The 16199-nt window shown below is 42.2% G+C and overlaps 1 protein-coding gene across 1 annotated transcript in view; it reads right to left on the bottom strand.

The window, feature by feature from the left end:
- The window catches only part of RALBP1 (ralA binding protein 1), a 32983-nt gene extending 17787 nt beyond the window's left edge, over window positions 1-15196 (bottom strand). The window contains exon 1 of the mRNA XM_084206608.1: window positions 15043-15196. The gene's annotated coding sequence lies outside the window, so the exon portion shown is untranslated. The remainder of the gene's footprint in view (window positions 1-15042) is intronic.
- Window positions 15197-16199: the final 1003 nt, after the last annotated feature.

Raw genomic sequence — 16199 nt, 5'->3', positions numbered from 1 at the left:
TAAATAAGGAAGAAATTTTATGATGCTCAAATTATATCAAGACCAATCAGCAGAAGAGAGCTTTTAAGCTTACTGAAAAAAACCTCTTCCACTTTACTAACGGATGTTAATGTTCTACTGCCATATAAATCATTACATCTCCTTTGGCTTTTACCATTTTCTTCTGACAGCAATAAAAGACTGAAAAAATTATGGACCTTCTAGGCATTTTGAGAAGGAACATTTCTAACAGGCTTGCTCTTCGGCCAATTTCTCCCTCTTAGACTTTTTCTTCCCAGTCTGTTACTGCTTCAGTCCTGCCTCCCCTCGGCAACAGGTCCCTTCCCTCAAACTGCTTCTCTTCACCTGTGCAGTTCTCATGTGTCAGGAGATTCAATAACTCACTGCTGCCACATGAGGAAGGTCACACTACTCCCCCCATTAACTCTCCTCTGCCTCCAATTGCAGCAGTTTGCTCTTTTTGAGATGATTCAAGTTGCTAGCTGCTTCAACAGGCTTCTGCTGCTGAGCTGGCTTGTGGAAAAGCTCAACAAGCACTAAAAATGAAAAACAGAGAAGTGGCAGAATCACCATGACAGGAGTGCAACCTCTGTCTTTGCACACCTCTCTTTTATCATACCACACACAGAGCTTCATCTCCTCAGATTTCAGTTATTTCTTAGTATTTATAACTTAAAACTTTGATTTCTTTACCACCAAGTGTCAGTACTCCCATAGCTCTTGTCTTGATTTACCACTGTTTCACCTTCCATATATCATAGACAATCTGATCTTCATCTGCTTTGGTCTCTGTGACTCAAGCTCAGTTTCCAACTTTCCCCTCATCTTGTTTTTCTTTTGGGCAGTTCCTACTTTCCTGCTGCACACCACTTCCTTGCAGATAAAGTTCTCTCCCTTCTTCCTCTGTTTCTTCTATCTGATTAGTTACCAGTCCCCACTTTTTCCTGAATGTTCTCTGCTGCTGTATTCTGTTAGCTCATGATTATCTACCTCATCGTTTTATCTGGTCCCCATTTCTCCCACTGGCTCTCAGTCTCTCCCCAGTACCACAAGAAGTCCCTTCTTACCTCCCTGCCAACAGCAGGCTCCTTGTCTCCCACCACTTCTCGTTCACTTGACATTTGACTCTTCTTCCCCAGGAACCAGAAATGCTGTTACACGACAGGATCAGAGAGCTTCTCGCAGTTCTGGCACCTTCTCAGACCTAGCTACTTTTTTCAGCACTCCCAAAATGCAGTTTCTTGAACCACTTTCCTGCTCAATACTGAGTCAAGCCTTCAGAATAACTGAATGTCAAATAGAAGCCTTCACTGAACATGGGCAGAATCGTGACCTTTTCTGCATCCCCCAAGGAAAGATTAAATTATAGGAGATTTTAAACACGGAAAGAAGGTACATCATTAACACAAAATCTCCTAGCTATCATGCCATCATCCCCTTGCTAGACCACAGACTAAGCACAGGAAAGTGGGTCAGGGAAAGGAAGGAAGATGCCTGCGCCGGCAAAATAATGTGGCTTTTCAAGGCTCATTTTTGAAAATAACCAAACTCTTTCCTAAAAAAATTCAGTCTGAGCTGCATATTTAGTAAGTAAAGATGAGGTTTGGAAAAAACATAAAAAAGGGAAGACAGAGACATGACAGCCAGCTTTAATAGAACTCATTTTCAACAGTGTATCATCTAAGTCAGTATGAACACATTAAAAAGAAGCACAGTCTGAAAGACCAAATTCACAGCTCTTTCATTCAGTACAGAAGGCTCCATTATTTCTGTTTTGCACTGAGTCTGTACTGAGACTTTGTGCTTTGTAACCAATTGCAACAGCAGAAGCAAATTAGAGCAGGTGATTGCATGCACAGATGTTATTTTGTAAAGCTTCTGGGTGGAATGAAGGATGTGGATTCTTTCTGCAACAAGTATTATGCAAGACCACATCTGAAGCACAGTGGGTGTCCCCTGGTCATTCCATTTTGCCACAAACAGACACCCTCTAAATACCTGGGTGTTACATTGAAAATAGTCCCAAGAAGACACTAATCAAAGGATGGGGGCCGAGTGAGGGCATTCACTCAGCTACCAGTACCTGCTCTACCATAATTATCCAAAAGCAACACAGAGAGCACAGCAGTACCTCACTCATCACCACAGATCTTCAGTCCAAAATATCTGCATATGCGTGAAGGACCTGATTCTTGCAGAAATGAGGCACACCATTTTTGGACAAAAATATCCTAGTAACAAACACAGCTCCATTTTGGAAAGCAATGAACCACAAGAATAATAAAAACTATCACTTGTGGGCTAAGTATGTCAAAACACTTCAGAAACCATGAGTGGTACTCATATAACTGTTGAGACTTTGGAATAAGATTAGAAGATCCAATTAGAATTTATTTACCAAGACTATACAAAGTCTGTATCACATCTAAGTTCTGTACCTATTGCATTTTTTACAACATACTGAAAAGCTTAATACAAGTAATTGTTTTCATTTGAACACGTCTTAGATGGCCTCTGATGTAATCTTGACATTTGACTGCATGGCAGCATTTCAGTCTTTCATTTAATAAGCAGTGGCCAGGTATAAAATCAGTGCCTTTTCCTTTCTTTAATAAGGCAACACAACCATGAAAGGAGAAGGAATAGGGAAGTACTTCATGTAGACAGGCAAAGCAAGTTTAAAATTTCACAAGTCACAAGTAATCACACAAACACAGCATTAAGTAACTCCCCTGTGAGTCATACACTCTTCATAATTGGCAAAAATTAAAGCCTCAAGAAGGGACTTCACAGAATTTTTTTGATAAAAAGAATAAAATACAAATTGTTTAACAGAATTCAGCTCCTCAACCTCAGATTAGTTTACAGGATATGCGACGCTGTGAGAATGTTGGAAAATTTACTTTCAAAGGAGGGTGTATAATCATACACTTGAAGTCACACAGGAGCAAGCCATACATTTTTCAAATAATGCCAGCATCAGATCACCTCTAAAAGTAACAAAACTAGCTTTTGCATGGTCTCTCATTTACCTGTAGATGGATAAAGTCTGCCAGTTACACACCATCCGAGGCATTTCAAGTTCGGCTCTGAGAGTCCATTCCAGCTCAGGAGTGATATACAAACAGACAAAACTACTTAGCTCTCAACAATCAGTGAGCTACAGACCACATCCACATCTGAGTGGGCTCTTGGAGGAGCCAGCTCATTTAGAATACACAGCTGTATCCAGAATACTCCCTATTACTGAGGGTATTCCAGTTCTACACTAATCTAATCAGTAGGGAGCCAGCCTTAAAATAAATAATTAAATAATACCCTAGATATTTTAGAAATATCAAAAATAAGGTTTCAAATCCCATTATGATAAAGTCTTGCAATCACATGAAGATAAAATCTCCAGATATGTGGAAGTACGTGCTTTCCAGTTTGGTTCACTTCAGGGAAAACAGTATTACAGCCCTTAGCCTACAAAATTCTGTAGAGCTCCATCAGGATGCAATTCACGGCTGTTTCCAAGACATACATTTTTGGAAAAAACAAAAACAGGATCCCTGGAAGGGGTTGGATGGTTGAATGCTTTGCTCCAGGAGAGAGCACATTGGAAAGAGATGGACCAGAACTGCCTAGAAAAAGCCCTGTCCCAGGGTGCTGTCTCCTGCACTGGCTATACTGTCACACTCCTATTTTACTGTAACATCCCACTTCCTTGGAGAGGCAGGCTGCGACAATTTATATCCCACTACCTCTCCAAAGCAAGTGGTCTACAAGGAAAGTCTGGGTACAGATCTTTGTTACAGAGTAACAACCAAAGCCCTATACAGAGGATACACAAACTATGCCCCACAAGTGGCTCCCCCCCGCCCCTCCCCTCCCCTCCCCTCCCCACCATGGGCTCATTCCATCCCTCAGGGATATCAGAGCAAGTCCTCCTGTGTCTTTCCTCAGCTGAACCAATGGCCATGGAAGCAGTTTCAAAGCAGTGCTCTGCATTATGATCACAACCAAATATTTAATAGGCATTCTTGCAAATAACTGTCCAGGTAACAAGCTGTTTAATTGCTTTGCATGGCAGCTTTCTCAAGTAACAAGCAGAAGGCCTGAACTCCACACCACGAGACAGACAGGCACTGCACCCAGACCAGACTTCTGCGGAGTATCTTGACAATCAGCCACCTGCACTGCAATGGCTATTGCCCACTCTGAGAATAATTTCTCATTCTCCAAACTCCTTGGCAATGTGCTACTCCACTCTTCAGGATTCTCCGTTATTAACTCCAACAAATCCTGCTCTTGGTTCCCATGGTCTTGTCAGCACAAAGTAATCCAATACCTCCAATAACAGTACTCAAGCCTGGTACATTAGTTTCCCACTCCATGGTTTAGTCACACTCTTCCCCAGACTCTCTGCATTTGTTTCCTTGTCCTCTTTCCTGCAGTGCAGCTCCTCCACAATCAGGACTGCACCTCATCTATCTCACAATCTTTTCCTCACCAAACAGGTGTTCACAACCTAGACCTCTGCAACCCCAGTTTCACCATTCCTGTTCTCCACACCCAGTGTCTCATCTAACCTCACCTCTTGGCTGCTCACTGTTTCCCAGGTTTCCCTCACCACCTTCTATTTCTCCCACACTCAGTTCTCATTAAAACTTCTGCAAATTATGGGCCACACATAAGCAAGGCAATTTGGGAGGTCTTCTCCAGCCAAATATAGGTTCCCCCTCCAAATTACAAAGAGCACTAAAAAGGTTTGCCTGATTACCAAAATATTCATTATTACAGAAAAGAGATATTTTCTTGCTAGCTGAATTCTCAGAAACAGTTTGAAGAATTAGGTTAGTGGTTTGTTTTTTGTTTTTATTTTTAATTTGAAGTACCAGCCTCTGATACAAAACTTTTCAGCCCAAATTAAAATATGGTAGCTTTTGACAGGAGCTGAATTACTGAGAGTTTAATTGAATATGACAACTGTCCTGCTAACATACTGAACCCTCCTATACTTCTGAAAATCTCCATACTGTGCAACATATGTAATACCCACTATTGTTTAGACTGGTTTTAGAATTATTCCTGGTGTGACAACCCTGCCTCTTCTCTCTTTTCCACCTCTCCAAATTCCCACTTGTACCACCAAGAGAACAGAAAGTTTTACTACTGAACAAAGGAAGGCAGGAATATACAACAAAAGGTGTGCAGTTTACTTTCTTAACAACCACTATAAACATAGTATCACTATAGGTTTTGTCTGCCCTCAGAACTGTATCCAAGTCTTTTTACAATTCACATTTTCTGACAAGCCCTTCAAAGAATAGTCTAGTCCCCAAAGGTCTGCAGCAAGTTGTACAGAGATTATGATTTTGCAAATTAATACTAATTGTTATACTTTAATCAGTGCCTGGGCTGGATCTATTTAATAACAAATTCCCCTGATCAGAGATTTAAACTACAGCATTGCTCAGTCACACTCCAGTACCTGAATGCAGCCAGCTTGAGAACAGCTGTCAATTTAGTAGAGTCAGGGGAAAAAACCAAACATCCTAAACCCATGACTGCTTGAGCTGAATGTACTATAAATGACATTAAAAAAGCAAGTGCTATTCAGAGTTAAAAATGCAAAATGAAGCAGAAGAAAAACCAATGGAGTTGGCATAAAATATTTTACAGGAGTTTTAAGCACTTCTGCCGTTCTTTCAACAGCCTCTGCAGACTACCCATGACAGATCAAACAACAGAGAACAGAATCTAGTTTTCCAGAGAGGCCAGAGCTCTACATACTCAGTTCCAACACCCACCAAAAAACAACTAAGCCTATAAAAACTCTATTTTTGTGTTTTGTGGGGATTTTTTTTAAAGTGTCTTAGCTAACACATGCTAAAATACTAGAAATGGCAAGGGTAAACAGCGATTACCAAAGACTCTTTGCTTTGGATTTAACAGTTGCAACAAATCTGGGAATGCCCACACACCGGAAATGCACACTATAATGCACTGGCCCTTCTGTAACAGCAATAATTCATCTGGCAAATTCAACAGCAGCAGTGGAGAGGCAGTAAGGCACTGTGAGGCTCCTGCCAGCAGTGGAGTTCAGGCTCTGTGGGACTCTTGGGAACACACTCAGCTGACATGTGCAGGCAGGTGCCACTGCTGCTGCAGCACCATCATCTTTCGTACTGTGCCAAATACAGTGAAACCAGGACTGGTGTGTGCCCCTCTACCAACATAACTTCACTGGTGTTGTCTGCTGGTTTGCCCTTCGAGAGCCACCTGCTGCCACCCTCAAACACAGAGTGACATAGAGAGCCTTGCCACACTCCAGCAACTCCATAAACCTGCCTAACATGCAGAGGGAACAGCAGAGCACGGGTGCTGCATGGAGAACTGCGTGCTGAGTCCAGACAGCATGGCTTTTTAATCCAGTATTCAATATCATCTTTCAGACTGGGTATAGAAAAAAAATCAATTAGAAGCACCATGCTTCTTCACTGAATTGGGTGAATTGTGATCGCTATTTTATTCATAGAATTTTCAAACAGCATTAACTTTGCAGAAGTCACTTCATAATCCTTTAACTGGAAGGGCAGTACAAACAATCCTTACCAAAGGCAAAGCATATTCAATTCTATGGCCTTATCATACCCAGAAAGAAGCAATTTCTGAAAGAATATTAATGACACACAAACCTTTAGGGCATGAACTGTGAAAATTAACTTTCTTATACTTTACATTGCATTTTTGCCACCATCTCTTGAGCACAGATGAAAAGATCTATCAATTACAGAATGTCACTTGATCTGACAATTCTGTAGCAGAAGAGGAAGCAAAGAACAGCTTTGCTTGGATCTCTTCATAGTGTGATACACAACACAGATGATAAATTTCCACGTATGATTCTTCTCATGTTTAAAACCCTGCATGTTCCAGTGCAACAATGGCGAAACATGTTCAGCTTCTAGTCAATATTAAATGGAACTATGGTGGTTGAGATAAAACCCATTCTACCATAACAGCAGAAAGGAAAAGTAAAAGAAGACTTTGATCCAGAAACGCTGTTTATTTTTAGTGATTATTTAATAACTGTGTCTATCAGCTGATTATTCTTAGTGATTATTTGATATCTATGTCTATCACCTTTGCTTTTTGCTTAAGAGTCCTGTTTATTATCAAGCTAACATCAATGGCTGAAAATCAGCCTTCACTGCTTTATTAAGTCCAATTTGAGTAGAATCAAGCACAGACTGGGCTGCACGCAAACGTTTTCCCAACTTAACAATAAATGGATTGACACATAACATTTCTGTGCTCCCAGAACAGCAGTTTTTAGCACAGCCTTATTGTAGATACCAGTTCTACCCACCAAAAGGTTTTTTCTGATGTAGCTTGTTTTATTTTGAGATCTGTTTTGAGACATGCCACCAAAATAATTGTTTTGCTGATCCATGTTATGTCTGCAGCAGGAACCTGCGGGGAATAGATGTCAATGTCTTTCAAACTCATGTGATATGTTAAAAAAAAAAATTAGCATGGTATGTTACGTTTCCGTACAAAGTAGGACTATACCATCTCTTCTTCCCAGACATATTCCCATTAATGCCAGTGACAACTCTTCATCAACACCACATGAAGGATTTAGCCTTTCAGCAAATTTCTGAATTTTTAGTTATTTTTTTCAGTACCATACATAGAGATAGGATTAACAACTTCTGTTTTCCATGTCTGCCCCAGATTCACTCAATACCCAAGGGGAAAGTCAATTTAAATATTTACAAGCTCAGCAGATTATTAATTATGATTAACATCACCACCTCCAGGGCTGAGATGTTGCAAAATGTCATGCATGTGAACACAGAAAGCATTCAGAAATACATGCAAGGCAAGGTGTGGCACCACCCACCATGGGGCAGCTGTTGGTCTCTCCAGAGAAAGCAGGAATCTGTAATCCATTAAAATGCCAATTACTGGGACAGCAGCAGGACCCACAAGTTCACACTATCTGCCTTGTCTTCAATGTCAATTTACCTAGTCAGCCTTAGAAGAAAGCTTACATGAAACCCCTGCCTTCTAGAAAATGTATAAACATCCTTAGAATTGAATATTAAATTCACATATACTTTCTAAAACAGGCTTCATTTAGCTCAGTCTGTAGCATCTACTGCAGCAATTTTCAGCGATTCTACGTCTTGAGAATATCAAAATACAAAAAAAAACCCCCTACCTTAAGAAATGCACTGATTGACATTTTCAACCTACTTGCCAAATATAATAAAATTAACTGAATAATAACATACAACATTAAAAATACTTTATGCTTCAGAGATGGAGGAAATGTTTGGTATTTGATAGCACAGGACCAAAAATGTTCTGATTGCCATTCCCAAATCTGTTGTGTTGCCTTGTCTAAACATAAGTGATGCTGCTCTAATTAAAATTAGAGCAGTTTAATGGAAGCCTGAATACACATAAGACCAAAGATGGCCTTTGTCCTATCCCTCCCTCAAAAGAAGATAAACTGCCTCCATCAGTGTAAGGCAATTTTAAGAGTGGTGAAATCCTTGCACATAAGTACTAAACCCCACCAAATGTAATAAACCCACATGTCAAAATATCCACCAACAACTGACTGTTCTAATGATACACACTAACTGCAAACTTCTTTAACATGTTTGTGTATCTTTTAGATGTGTTTGAAGTTTGACTGAAATAACATTAAAACCTTACTTCCTAAAGGATTTATCAAAAATGAGCAACCAAGAGAAGCCCATAGAAAACTGCAAAGAAATTTGATCATAGACCAAATAAAATATCATAAAATTGCAGCACACAAAATGAATGACGTAGGTAAAACTGACGTGCCTTCTCCACTGCTTTTTGGGGTTGTATACAGGTTCTGGCATATTCAAAGGTACATTTTGAAAGCCATTGCCAGAAAATTAGTTCTTACTTATCTTTGTGAAGGAACATACATTCAAATATACATCCTAGTATATCAGTCAAACTAATATACTGTAGCAGCAAAGAAATCCACAGGTTCATCACTTCCTCTTTGAGTTGGAAAGCTTAAATTTGTTTTCTCCAACAATGCTTCAAAACCTGACTGCTTAAAATGCATCTGCTCCCCAGTGGTGCAAACTGCATGAATTTTGGAGGACTGCAACCCCAAACTTCAGAATGAAAACTTCAGAAGCATAACCTGTGAAATATCTCGGCATCTAGAATTAACAAGTGGCCAGCATGTAGAAAACTTAGAAAATTCGTCAAGATTAAAACACCTAGAGAACAAGAAAAGCTAAAACCATTGGACTGAAATAATCCAAGGAGTTTTGGGATAAATCTGTTCAATCACTTGGTATTTTTCCCCCTGAGGTTTTAGTCCATCCAATCAATTAAAAATATCCCATAAAATATAAAAAGCTCTTTAGGCTATCTTAAAAGAACATTATCCCCTTTGAAGCTACCACAATTGAAACTCAGAAATGAAATTACACTCTTCTTTGAATCTAGTTTAAAAAAAAAGGTATTTTGGGTTTGGGTTTGTACAGATTAGCATTATACTTTTATATACAGCATTTGGTTCACAACGTTAAAATCTACTGGAGTAGTACAAATACAGTAAAACATCTGTCAGCTTAATTACCTTTTATCAGTAATTATACACTACATTAATACACTCAGTATTAAGTATGCAAAAGCAGTATATTGGATACAGGAAAACAATACCAGAGAATTATGAACTTCCATAGTATTCATGGTAGAAAACCAGTACTACTACCATGAAATGAGAGAGTTTAATTGCTGGCATGTTTAGCACTAGAATTTACATTCAGCACTCAATTTAATTCATGCTAATAAAACTCACTGAAAAGTTACTTTCATGGCAACATCCAGAAAAATTCTGCACCTGACTGCTGATCCTTGTATTTACAAAACACAACAGGGCAGGCTAGAAATGTCAAAGTAGCAACAAGCTTCACCACCAGGGTAAGATAAATGTTAAACTTCACAAAAGCCATTAGAGGACAAACATCAAATTATAGCTTCAAGCTCATAGGTGTAAGTCCTATTTTACAAGTTAGATATGATTTTAAAGAGAAGTTATACCCTTGAAATTTTCTTACTTATTTTTTAATGAGAAAGAAAAGCTGCAATTTTTGCCACTGTGATATCCTTTTTTTCCACTAGTGTTAAGTTAAGAATTATCATAATATATTGAGTTTTCAATAGTCATTCTTCGAGCTCTGGTAGTAAGAGTCCTATGATCAGTTCCCAGAGCTCCATTCCGCCAGATGTCTTGTCCTTTAGTGACAAGAAAAGCCCAGAGATCCTAATGAACTGTGAAACAGGAAGAAAACTTCATGAGCTGCCTTCACCTAGATAACAGAAACCTGTGAAATTTTCATACTAGAGAGGACAAAAATGTACAAAAATACATTTTATCTATACATAACTATTGGAATTGACTCAAGAATTAGTCACTGCAAGGAATGTACAAAACAACGAACATGAAACTAAATTTATTTTCCTTAAAATAAATTTCAGTTTGGTCCAAACCCGCATTCTGATTTGGAATGTCAAACCTTACCACCCAGCCCTCGCTCCTCTTTCTTCCTCTCCAGCAACCATCTGGCCGTTCCCACCTCATGCAAACAGCCATCACTCATCCCTTGCTTTCCTTGCGTGCCTCCAGAGACCAGAATAGCCAGTCTAAAAAAGCTCTGTTCCTTGTGGGTGAGAAAGAGAATAAAGATGGCAGAGTGGATATGAGGAATCTGCTCCTACTGTTTGGGAAGCTTACCCTTCCACGGCACTGAAGGGTGGACCTATCCCTATGAAAAAGTATAGCCCCCAGCAGCCAAAATGGGGCATCTGTGCACCTGCACACAGGGTCTGCCCCAGCGCTGCGCTCCTGTTGGGCTGCAGCTGGCACGAATCATTAACCATCCCCTGCTTCCTCCAGGGAACACAGAGCCTGGGCGGAAGCAAGGCAGGGATCACCTACAAGGTCACATCATAAATTAATGTGTACCACCAAGGATCATAATCCTTTTAAAGAAATTTTCTCTTTGCATTGATTGCATAAGGTCTGTATTTCTGTCTACCTTCCTAGCATTTACAACAAATGGATAGACAGCAAGCTATTAACAATTAGGGGCACACCAGCATAGATGAAGTGACGTACATCACATTCTTCAATTATTAGTATTATATCAGAATAGTATTCTGCACTATTTCCTATTTCTGTAGAAAACAATACTAAATTTGCTTATTTAAAATACAACACTTTCCCCATAAATATTTTTTAAAACTTGGCTAAATATCACATTACTATTAACACACATTAACAATCTGCTGTACGTACTGATTTATATTATTACAGTTTTAGCATGTTTGGCAAGCACTTTTTTTTTATTATTATAAAATTATGTGTTTAGCAAATAATTAGTTGCTATTTCTTAGTCAGGATCCTACACCAAGCTGCTTCTAGAAGAAACTAGGACATCTTCATTATCTGTACTTTTGTTTACTGAGCATCACAGAAACTAGACAAGGAAAAAATACCAAATCATGTTCTCTATTTAAACACACCTTAATTAGTTATCAAAGGAAATACTGCTTGTAGGTAGTGAACTGATTGCTCTAAATGCTGTGATCTCATGGCTTTGAATTTGCAGATCTTAGTCTCTGATGTATATATGGAATTCATCATTAGATAAGAAAAAGAGATGCTTTCTGTGCTTTTTTAATGCACAGATAACTATAAGAGACACTAAGGACCCAGTTACACATTCCAAATATTTTTGGTCAGACATACTTTGTTCAGGTATTAAATGTTGTTTTTACGTTCTTATTATCCACTGAAGTCACTGTACCTCCTATTTATCTTTTTCACACATTCTTCCCTACGAGTTCAAAATTGTCACAGCACTTTTCTGATGAAACCTAAATAAATTTTTTCCTAGTACAGAATAAACTAGAAACTCCTTGAACGTATTTGAGGCAACATGCTGCATGAGCCAACTTACTGGATCACCACTCCTTACTTGGATAATACCATATAAATCCTCCGCTTCCCAGCAGATGCCCCAAGTAAGCTGTCATTCCCCAGTTTTTACTGCAGCCTAAAGAAAAACTAGAAGCAGGGAGCACTGGATCCCTGCTGCTATTCAGCTTTCAGACTTGCTGTTGCTGCCACTATCAAAGTCTGTTTCACTCCACTATAACTCCACACCTTCAACAGAGTTTGTATTCCCTGATGTCAAGCCCAAAAGGTGAGGGATGGTTGGGATGAGAAAGGTAAGGATGACAGTATACCTTAGACCTTCCTTATTCTAAATTCAGCCTGCATCCTTACTCTTTTGGTTTTGGCCATGGCAAACAGAAGATGTAAACCCTATCTGGACAGCAGTCACTCCTCAACACCACCACCTCTGGGGATGCAGATTAAGTAAAACTTCCTACTCCATAATGTACTTCCAGCCCAGTTGTAGGCCCATTTGATAAACTTTTTTTTTAAACTGAGCAACAATTTGAAAACTACTATCCATGAGGCTCTGGGGAGCAGCTGAAGAAGTTGATGAAGTGAGGCTCTGGGGAGCAGCCGAAGAAGTTGATGAAGGATAGCAAACCATGCACATAGCAAACCATGACTAGTTGTAAGGGTATCGAATCATTCACTGATTCAACATAATCAGATACATTAGTTCAGAGACAAGCTTGGTAGATTATGCTACACTACACTACTATAAACCGAAGGTAAATATACTATATTTTGGCATTTTGAGGCTAGCTACACAACACCAAGCTTTACAGAAGGAAAGTAAATTAGCATTTGGTGATATTTATTGCTGAACAGCAGCATGTTCCATATTAGTCTAAGAACTACCCATGAGAAAGAGCAGTGCTTACTCAGGAAATATGCAAACCTTTTCTCTAAGAAAATACAGCTAAAACTTACTGGGAAGAGTGCCTGAAGGGTGCAGTGGAGATGAGAACCTTAAAGAGTTAGATGCAGGGTTTGTGCATGTCAGCTTTGCTTTAAGGACATCTGCAGAACTGAGCTGTGCAGCTCAAGAGCAGGAATGCAGTTATTGCAATTCCAGGACAATATATTCCAGTGTAGACATGCACATATAGAAATGGAAATAATCTGCCCTACAGAAAAAGAACTTTCTTCCCCACATAACCACAATCACACCAGTGATTTCACTGTGAAATCCTTACTTTGGGGAAGGGCCCCACCAATACAAACTATAAAATATGCCCTCCTACCCCTGAATACATCTGAACTAAGACAGAACAATGCAGAAGTTGCACGTGGAGTATTAAGATTTGAAGGCAGCTATTCCTATGTTCCATTTCAGATGTGGGAAGACAAAAGAAAATTTATTTTCTCCAACCTAGAAATGAGATTTGTAGGACAGGGAACGTAAAGTTCCCTACTTCAACATAATAGCCATTCTATTCTTGTAGTTAGCTAGAACATTACATCAAAAGGGTTAAAAAAATCCACACACTTAGAAGTACTAAATGCTCAAAACTACAACAGTTTGGAAGGGCTTTTTAAAAATTCCTATTTATTTCTTGTTTATTTCTCTGTAGAAAAGAGCCCCCCAAGAGCTTGTCACACTGACTGTATGGATTATACCCAGACTGAGCTGAAATGAACTGAAGCACAGCATCACCACAAGCTATATGCAACGCCTCAAGTAACATCAAAACCCAAATCTAAGGGATCCCTCTGCCATTCCCCTGTAAGCTCATTAATAAATTTACATCCATTACAATCCTGCGTCAAATCCAACAAAGCCTTAACACCACCTCTGAAAAGGTGGGTTACGGCAGTGCTGAGCACTCATGGCAAGCACTTCAAGCTGTTTCCAGATCAGAAACCTGTTTAAGGGCTCAGTTAGGGCTGTTTTCCTGTGCTGAAACAAGGGACTTGCACAAATCACCCTGGTTTATGCAACTGGCAAAAAGGCCTTAGCCTGGGGTTTTTTTAATGATTATTTTCTATCAACAATTATCATTAACCTCAGGGACACTGGGGTGGAGTAAATTCAAACCACACCATTCTCATGAACAAATAGTTTAAGTGTGGATTGCTGGCATTATCTTTGTCACTTGTTTGAACATCTGTTAGCACTTAAAAATAAGATGTATTTGCTCATACATCACCCACTAACATATCCTTGGAAGTGTTCAAGGCCATCTGGGATGGGGCTCTGAGCAACCTGGTCTAGTGAAAGGTGTCCCTGCTCACGGCAGAAAGGCTGGAAGTGGATGGTCTCTGAGGCCCCTTCCAAACCATTCTGCGATTCTATGATGAACAGTAACACACACTTTCTAAACAACATTACCAGGTAGGAAACACGACATTCTTAGAACCTGCTAATCACACTAGATGCAGAAAAATTACAATAACAGTAAATTTTCTGGTGAAGGTTAAAGAATTAAAATCCCTGACCTCTCCCTCCCCACAAAACAAACAAACAAACAAAAAAAACCCCACCAAAAACAACCTTGCAAAGAGCCAACCCACAGCCCAGACTGAGCTGCCGCGAAACCCGCACGATCCAAAGGGAGCAAACGCCTACGGAAACAGGGCGCACAAGGTACCCGTAAGGGCAGGAGGGACAACACGGCCCGTAAGCCGGACACCCGCCCGGGCGGGGAACGGAGGGGAGGGAGGAAAGGAAGGGAAGGAAAAAAGCAAGGAAAGAAAGGAGAGAGGGAAGGAGAGAGGGAAGGAAGGAGGCAGGGAAGGTAGCAGGGAGGGAGGGAGGCCGAGTAGAGACCTGAGGGAAAATGGGCGGAGCCTCCCGAGGCCCCGCCCCTCCCTCCCGCTCGAGCAGCCCGCGCCGGCCCCTCCCCCACCCGGCAGCCGCGCGCGCCGCGGGGCGGTGGCGGCTCGCGCCGCCAGTTGTGCGCCCCCCCCCACCTTCCTCCGCCCCCGCCCGCCTGCCCGCCCAGACCCGGAACGGCCCCGCGGCCCTCACCGCGTGTCGGGCCGGACCGGCCGCCCGCCCCCCGCGCCCCCGCACTGACCGTTGGGGGGTCCCGCTCGCCCGCGCAGCGGCTCCGCCTCGGCCTCACGCGCGGCGGGCACGCCCCGCCTCGCGCCCCATCCCGCCGCCGCCGCCGCCCGGCGCTCGCAGGGACGGGCGGGGAGCGGCGCGAGCTCACGCCACCGCGCACGCGCCGCTGCCTCGCTCCGCGCGGGGCCGTGAGGGCGGGGAGGTGGGGCGGGCGGGCGGGCCCTGTCCCCCCTCCCGCCGCGCAGAGCACGACGGGAGTTGTAGTTCCCCGCGGGGGGCGCTGCCAGCGAGGGCACTACGGGTCGCTGCCGGCCGCCGCATTGCAGCGCCCAGTGGCCAGCACGCCGCGGGGAGCGTCCAACTTCTTTGGCTCCCATCGCTGTTGAAGCCCCCAGGCCCGTGAGAGCGGAGTCCGGCTGCCTGAGGGGACCCCGGCCTCCATCCCGGCGGGGGACCCCGGCGAGATCTATGTGAAGCTCCCTCAGCAGGCAGGCAGCAGGTCCATCTCTCCTCTGGGAACACGAGGAAAAGAAGCGTCCCTGAGCCACGAGCTGGCAGTGGCCCTTGAGGCCAAGAACACCATGATATCCTGGGCTGCAGTAGGAAGAGCGTTGCCAGCAGGTCGGGGGAGATGATCCTGCCCCGCTATTCAGCACTGGTGAGGCCGCATCTGGAGCTGTGTCCAGTTTTGGGCTCCTCAGTACAAGAGAGACATGGAGCTCCTGGAGCAGATCCAGTGGAGGGCAACAAAGATAATTAAGGGGCCGGAGCATCTCTGTTATGAGGGAAGACTGGGGGAGCTGGATCTGTTCAGCCTAGGGAAGAGACAACTGGGAGGGGACCTCATCAATGTCTATAAGTATCTGAAGGAGGGAGGATGCCAAGAGGATAGAGCCAGGCTCTTCTCACTGGTGTCAAGCAACAGGGTAAGAGGCAACAGGCAGAAACTGATTCACAGGAAGTTCCGCTTAGAACAGGTTGCCCAGAGAGGTTGTGGAGTCTCCCTTGCTGGAGATATTCAAGCACCATCTGGACACAGATGTGTGCTCTGGAATGATCCTTCTTGAGCAGAGAGGTTGGACCAGGTGACCCACTGTGGTGCCTTCCAACCTGACCAATTCTGTGATTTTGAGATTCTTTTGGCAGCGATTAAAGATGGGTATGGCC

This window comes from Fringilla coelebs (genome assembly GCF_963513975.1).
Source record: "Fringilla coelebs genome assembly, chromosome: 1".
NCBI classification, from domain to species: Eukaryota; Metazoa; Chordata; class Aves; order Passeriformes; family Fringillidae; genus Fringilla; species Fringilla coelebs.
Note: the sequence above shows the minus strand (reverse complement) of the source record. Positions and strands in the feature narration are given on the sequence as shown.